We start from the raw sequence: 8,124 nt of genomic DNA on the forward strand, positions 1-8,124 counted from the left end.
TTCTTGAGTTCTTTGTATATTTTGGAAATAAGGCCTCTATCTGTTGTAGGATTGGTAAAGATCTTTTCCCAATCTGTTGGTTGCCGTTTTGTCCTAACCACAGTGTCCTTTGCCTTACAGAAGCTTTGCAGTTTTATGAGATCCCATTTGTCGATTCTTGATCTTAGAGCATAAGCCATTGGTGTTTTGTTCAGGAAATTTTTTACAGTGCCCATGTGTTCCAGATGCTTCCCTAGTTTTTCTTCTATTAGTTTGAGTGTGTCTGGTTTGATGTGGAGGTCCTTGATCCACTTGGACTTAAGCTTTGTACAGGGTGATAAGGATGGATCGATCTGCATTCTTCTACATGTTGCCCTCCAGTTGAACCAGCACCATTTGCTGAAAATACTATCTTTTTTCCATTGGATGGTTTTGGCTCCTTTGTCAAAAATCAAGTGACCATAGGTGTGTGGGTTCATTTCTGGGTCTTCAATTCTATTCCATTGGTCTATCTGTCTGTCTCTGTACCAATACCATGCAGTTTTTATCACTATTGCTCTGTAATACTGCTTGAGTTCAGGGATAGTGATTCCCCCTGAAGTCCTTTTATTGTTGAGGATAGCTTTAGCTATCCTGGGTTTTTTGTTATTCCAGATGAATTTGCAAATTGTTCTGTCTAACTCTTTGAAGAATTGGATTGGTATTTTGATGGGGATTGCATTGAATCTGTAGATTGCTTTTGGTAAAATGGCCATTTTTACCATATTAATCCTGCCAATCCATGAGCATGGGAGATCTTTCCATCTTCTGAGGTCTTCTTCAATTTCTTTCCTCAGTGTCTTGAAGTTCTTATTGTACAGATCTTTTACTTGCTTGGTTAAAGTCACACCGAGGTACTTTATATGATTTGGGTCTATTATGAAGGGTGTCGTTTCCCTAATTTCTTTCTCGGCTTGTTTCTCTTTTGTATACAGGAAGGCAACTGATTTATTTGAGTTAATTTTATACCCAGCCACTTTGCTGAAGTTGTTTATCAGCTTTAGTAGTTCTCTGGTGGAACTTTTGGGATCACTTAAATATACTATCATATCATCTGCAAATAGTGATATTTTGACCTCTTCTTTTCCGATCTGTATCCCTTTGATCTCCTTTTGTTGTCTGATTGCTCTGGCTAGAACTTCAAGAACTATATTGAATAAGTAGGGAGAGAGTGGGCAGCCTTGTCTAGTCCCTGATTTTAGTGGGATTGCTTCAAGTTTCTCTCCATTTAGTTTAATGTTAGCAACTGGTTTGCTGTATATGGCTTTTACTATGTTTAGGTATGGGCCTTGAATTCCTATTCTTTCCAGGACTTTTATCATGAAGGGGTGTTGAATTTTGTCAAATGCTTTCTCAGCATCTAATGAAATGATCATGTGGTTCTGTTCTTTCAGTTTGTTTATATAATGGATCACGTTGATGGTTTTCCGTATATTAAACCATCCCTGCATGCCTGGGATGAAGCCTACTTGATCATGGTGGATGATTGTTTTGATGTGCTCTTGAATTCGGTTTGCCAGAATTTTATTGAGTATTTTTGCGTCGATATTCATAAGGGAAATTGGTCTGAAGTTCTCTTTCTTTGTTGTGTCTTTGTGTGGTTTAGGTATAAGAGTAATTGTGGCTTCGTAGAAGGAATTCGGTAGGGCGCCATATGTTTCAATTTTGTGGAATAGTTTGGATAATATTGGTATGAGGTCTTCTATGAAGGTCTGATAGAATTCTGCACTAAACCCGTCTGGACCTGGGCTCTTTTTGGTTGGGAGACCTTTAATGACTGCTTCTATTTCCTTAGGAGTTATGGGGTTGTTTAACTGGTTTATCTGTTCCTGATTTAACTTCGATACCTGGTATCTGTCTAGGAAATTGTCCATTTCCTGAAGATTTTCAAATTTTGTTGAATATAGGTTTTTATAGTAAGATCTGATGATTTTTTGAATTTCCTCCGAATCTGTAGTTATGTCTCCCTTTTCATTTCTGATTTTGTTAATTTGGACACACTCTCTGTGTCCTCTCGTTAGTCTGGCTAAGGGTTTATCTATCTTGTTGATTTTCTCAAAGAACCAACTTTTGGTTCTGTTGATTCTTTCTATGGTCCTTTTTGTTTCTACTTGGTTGATTTCAGCTCTGAGTTTGATTATTTTCTGCCTTCTACTCCTCCTGGGTGTATTTGCTTCTTTTTGTTCTAGAGCTTTTAGGTGTGCTGTCAAGCTGCTGACATATGCTCTTTCCTGTTTCTTTCTGCAGGCACTCAGCACTATGAGTTTTCCTCTTAGCACAGCTTTCATTGTGTCCCATAAGTTTGAGTATGTTGTATCTTCATTTTCATTAAATTCTAAAAAGTTTTTAATTTCTTTCTTTATTTCTTCCTTGACTAGGTTATCATTGAGTAGAGCATTGTTCAATTTCCACGTATATGTGGGCATTCTTCCCTTATTGTTATTGAAGACCAGTTTTAGGCCGTGGTGGTCCGATAGCACGCATGGGATTATTTCTATCTTTCTGTACCTGTTGAGGCCCGTTTTTTGACCAATTATATGGTCAATTTTGGAGAAAGTACCATGAGGAGCTGAGAAGAAGGTATATCCTTTTGCTTTAGGATAGAATGTTCTATAAATATCCGTTAAGTCCATTTGGCTCATGACTTCTCTTAGTCTGTCTACATCACTGTTTAATTTCTGTTTCCATGATCTGTCCATTGATGAGAGTGGGGTGTTGAAATCTCCCACTATTATTGTGTGAGGTGCAATGTGTGTTTTGAGCTTTAGTAAGGTTTCTTTTACATATGTAGGTGCCCTTGTATTTGGGGCATAGATATTTAGGATTGAGAGTTCATCTTGGTTGATTTTTCCTTTGATGAATATGAAGTGTCCTTCCTTATCTTTTTTGATGACTTTTAGTTGGAAATTGATTTTATTTGATATTAGAATGGCTACTCCAGCTTGCTTCTTCTGACCATTTGCTTGGAAAGTTGTTTTCCAGCCTTTCACTCTGAGGTAGTGTCTGTCTTTGTCTCTGAGGTGTGTTTCCTGTAGGCAGCAGAATGCAGGGTCCTCGTTGCGTATCCAGTTTGTTAATCTATGTCTTTTTATTGGGGAGTTGAGGCCATTGATATTGAGAGATATTAAGGAATAGTGATTATTGCTTCCCGTTATATTCATATTTGATGTGAGGTTATGTTTGTGTGCTTTCATTCTCTTTGTTTTTTTGCCAAGACGATTAGTTTCTTGCTTCTTCTAGGGTATAGCTTGCCTCCTTATGTTGGGCTTTACCATTTATTATCCTTTGTAGTGCTGGATTTGTAGAAAGATATTGTGTAAATTTGGTTTTGTCATGGAATATCTTGGTTTCTCCATCTATGTTAATTGAGAGTTTTGCTGGATACAGTAATCTGGGCTGGCATTTGTGTTCTCTTAGGGTCTGTATAACATCAGTCCAGGATCTTCTGGCCTTCATAGTTTCTGGCGAGAAGTCTGGTGTGATTCTGATAGGTCTCCCTTTATATGTTCCTGACCTTTTTCCCTTACTGCTTTTAATATTCTTTCTTTATTTTGTGCGTTTGGTGTTTTGACAATTATGTGACGGGAGGTGTTTCTTTTCTGGTCCAATCTATTTGGAGTTCTGTAGGCTTCCTGTATGTCTATGGGTATCTCTTTTTTTAGGTTAGGGAAGTTTTCTTCTATGATTTTGTTGAAGATATTTACTGGTCCTTTGAGCTGGGAGCCCTTCACTCTCTTCTATACCTATTATCCATAGGTTTGATCTTCTCATTGAGTCCTGGATTTCCTGTATGTTTTGGACCAGTAGCTTTTTCTGCTTTACATTATCTTTGACAGTTGAGTCAATGATTTCTATGGAATCTTCTGCTCCAGAGATTCTCCCTTCCATCTCTTGTATTCTGTTGGTGAAGCTTGTATCTACAGCTCCTTGTCTCTTCTTTTGATTTTCTATATCCAGGGTTGTTTCCATGTGTTCTTTCTTGATTGCTTCTATTTCCATTTTTAATTCCTTCAACTGTTTGATTGTGTTTTCCTGGAATTCTTTCAGGGATTTTTGTGTCTCCTCTCTATGGGTTTCTACTTGTTTATTTATGTTTTCCTGGAATTCTTTCAGGGATTTTTGCGATTCCTCTCTGTAGGCTTCTACTTGTTCTCTAAGGGAGTTCTTCACGTCTTTCTTGAAGTCCTCCAGCATCATGATCAAATATGATTTTGAAACTAGATCTTGCTTTTCTGGTGTGTTTGGACAGTCCATGTTTATTTTGGTGGGAGAATTGGGCTCCGATGATGCCATGTAGTCTTGGTTTCTGTTGCTTGGGTTCCTGCACTTGCCTCTCGCCATCAGATTATCTCTAGTGTTACTTTGTTCTGCTATTTCTGACAGTGGCTAGACTGTCCTATAAGCCTGTGTGTCAGGAGTGCTGCAGACCTGTTTTCCTGTTTTCTTTCAGCCAGTTATGGGGACAGAGTGTTCTGCTTTTGGGCGTGTAGTTTTTCCTCTCTGCAGGTCTTCAGCTGTTCCTGTGGGCCTGTGTCTTGAGTTCACCAGGCAGGTCACTTGCAGCAGAAAAGTTGGTCTTACCTGTGGTCCCGAGGCTCAAGTTCGCTCGCGGGGTGCTGCCCACGAGCTCTCTGTGGCGGCAGCAACCAGGAAGATATGTGCCGCCCTTTCCCGGAGCTTCCGTGCAGTAGTGTTCCAGATGGCGTTTGTTGTTTTCCTCTGGCGCCTGAGATGTGTGTGCAGAGTGCAGTCTCTTCTGATTTCCCAGGCGTGTCTGCCTCTCTGTAGGTTTAGTTCTCCCTCCCACGGGATTTTGGTGCAGAGAACTGTTTATCCACTCTGTTTCCTTCAGGGTCTGGCGGTGTCTCAGGCAGGGGTCCTGCCGCTCCTGGGCCCTCCCCCACGGGAACCCAGAGGCCTTATACAGTTTCCTCTTGAGCCAGGGATGTGGGCAGGGGTGGGCAGTGTTGGTGGTCTCCTCCGCTCTGCAGCCTCAGGAGTGCCCACCTGACCAGGCGGTGAGGTCTCTCTCCCTCGGGGTTTGGGAACAGAGAGCTGCTGTGGGGCGGGATCCCCAGGTGTGGGACCTGTTTTGTTTTTTTGTTTTTTTGTTTTTTTTTTTTTTTGCCATTTTGTTCTAATGACAGTGTCGTTTGTCTTTATAAACTTTGCAAGTTTACAAAGCCACATTTGTCGATTCTTGATCTTAGAGCATAAGACATTGGTATTCTGTTCAGGAAATTTTACCTAGTGCCCATGTGTTCAAGGCTCTTTTATAATTTTTCTCCTATTAGTTTGACTGTATCTGTTTTTTTGTGGAGGTCCTTGATCCACTTGGACTTGAGCTTTGTACAGGGCAATAAGAATGGATTGAGTTGCATTCTTCTACATAATGACCACCAGTTTAACTAGCACCATCTGGGGAAAAATGCTATCTTTTTTTTTCCATCTGATGGTTTTAGCTCCTTTTCCAAAGATCAAGTGATCATGGTGAGTGATCATGGTGTGTGGGTTCTTTTCTGGGTCTCAATTCTATTCCATTGATCTGCCTGCCTGTCTCTGTACCAGTGTCATACAGTTTTTTTTATCACTATTGCTGTGTAATACAGCTTGAAATCAGGGAGGTTGAGGGCAGTTTTTGCTATCCTGGGTTATTTGCTATTCCACATGAATTTGCAAATTGCTCTTTCTAACTCTATGAAGAATTGAGTTGGGATTTTGATGAGGATTGCACTGACTCTGTATATTGCTTTTGGCAAGATGGACATTTTTACAATATTAGTCCTGCCGATCCATGAGCATGGGAGGTCTTTCCGTCTTCATGAAATTCAGAGGCAGATGGATGGAACAAGAAAACATCATCCTGAGTGAGATAACCCATCACACAAAAAAACAAAAAACAAAACAAAAACAAAAACAAAAAAACCAATAAAAACAACAACAACCACCACCACAACAACAACAAACAACAGCCCACACATGGTTTATACTCGCTGATAAGTGGATTTTAGCCCAAAAGCTCATATTACCAAAGATACAATCCAAGACCACAAGCTCAAGAAGAAGGAAAGCCAAAGTGCAGATGATTCAGTCCTTCTTAGAACAGGAAACAAAAATAATCATAGGAGGAAATATGGAGACAAGGTTTGGAGCACAGACTGAAGGAAAGGCCATCCAGATTCTACCCTACCTGGGCATCCAGCCCATATACATAAAGCCACTAAACCCAGACAATATTGCTGATGCCAAGAAGTGCATGTTTATAGGAGCCTGAGAGGCTCTGCCAGAGTATGACAAATACAGAGATGGATGCTCGCAGCCAACCTTTGTTCTGAAAACAGGGTTCCCATTGGAGGAGTTAGAGAAAGGATCGAAGGAGCTAAAGGATTCTGCAACCCCATAAGAGCAACAATACCAACCAATCAGATCTCTCAGGGACTAAACCCTCATTCAAAGAGTACACATGGACAGACTCATGGCTCCAGCTGCATATGTAGCAGAGGATGGCCTTGTTGTGCAGCAATGGGAGGAGAAGACCTTGGTTCTGCCAAGGCTGCCCCTCTCCACCCAGTGTAGGGGAATGTCAGGGCAGGGAGGTAGGAAGGGGTGGGTTAATGGGTGGGGGAACACCCTCATAGAAGAAGGGGGAGGGAGTATGGGATAGAGGGTATATGGATGGGAAACAGGGAAAGGGGATAATATTTGGAATGTAAATAAATAAACATCCAAAAAAAGAAAAAAAGAAAAAAGAATGGGTGAGAAAGAAAGATAATCGAAATAAGCACAACTCCTGCTTACCACTGTGGATTTAATGAAAGCTATGTCAGTAATCCAAATTTCTCTTTGCAAATGAAGAGTGAAATATTGCCTAGTAGATTTTTCCTGAAAGTGTGAAGGTCTATATTTTTCTATGAAATCTATCTTCTGGTATAAAACAATTACTTAAGTTTTGCACAATATTTTACTATTTACTTTAAGAGTTGATTCTGTCAAGAGCATTAAGAAACAAAATGTGAAAGGAACCTACCTACTAAAAGATAATCAAGTTTCTTTTTCAACAATTATTTCAACACTATTTTCATTCATAATAATTTGGTGACTTTTCTGCCCTTAAATGACAGTTCAAATAATTACTACACTTGACCTTCTATAATGGTCTACCCCTAAGTAATAAATAAATTTGTGAAATTTTCTGAACTATAATTCTGATTTAAAAAAAATCAATGTATACTTGTACTAGTACAAATAATTGAAGAACTCAAACATAAAGAAAATTATTGACACTACTACCAACACGAAAATAATTTGTAACATTGTATAGTGAACATGTTAAGTTGTAGTTTACTCAGAAACTTCAAAGACATAGAAACAGAAAAGAACATAACATCAGGTACAGATATATGTCTTCGGGATTCAATAGAGACCTCTCTCCTTCAGATTTAATGTAAATATATACTAAGAACCGAAGAATCTACTTAACAATGGGAGTTCCTTGGTTGAAGAATTCCATTATTAAAAAATAAATAACCTTCAAGGATGACTACATCCTTTTGCAGAGCTAACTCAACTTTTTTTGCAATGTCTGAAGGAGCAGTGAAAATGACCATTGTGTTCAGTCAGATGCGTTGTTGTTTATTCCCTAATGCCAAACAAAGCCAAATTCATTTTGATGAGGCAGTACCTACAGATCTGTTTAACTTTGTTTTGTCTCGTCTATCCCAAGAGCTCTACCAACACATTATTCTTTACATGTTTATTTTGCAATGCACAGGCTTTATTCTGTCAGAAAAGGTTTTTGAAGTCTTTGACAAGAGAATATTATTACTGAGTGTTCTGTCTAATGCATCTGTTATAACCATTTCACTATTTCACAGCTTTTTGGTTATTAGATAATTCTATAAATTATTAAACATTTACAAGTTTGTTTACATAAATGCAAATTAGTCTAATGAGAATGTATTTGATTTCTGTCTTAGGGATACTTGACACATTTTGTGACATTAATAGATCCATTTTTCCAAATTCTAATGACTAAATGACTACTGAGATTTTCTTTGTAATCTCACACAGAATCTTACTTATTATCTCAGCAATTGGTTATTTAAA

Source organism: Rattus norvegicus, chromosome 13 (genome assembly GCF_036323735.1).
Source record: "Rattus norvegicus strain BN/NHsdMcwi chromosome 13, GRCr8, whole genome shotgun sequence".
In the NCBI taxonomy this organism is placed as follows: domain Eukaryota; kingdom Metazoa; phylum Chordata; class Mammalia; order Rodentia; family Muridae; genus Rattus; species Rattus norvegicus.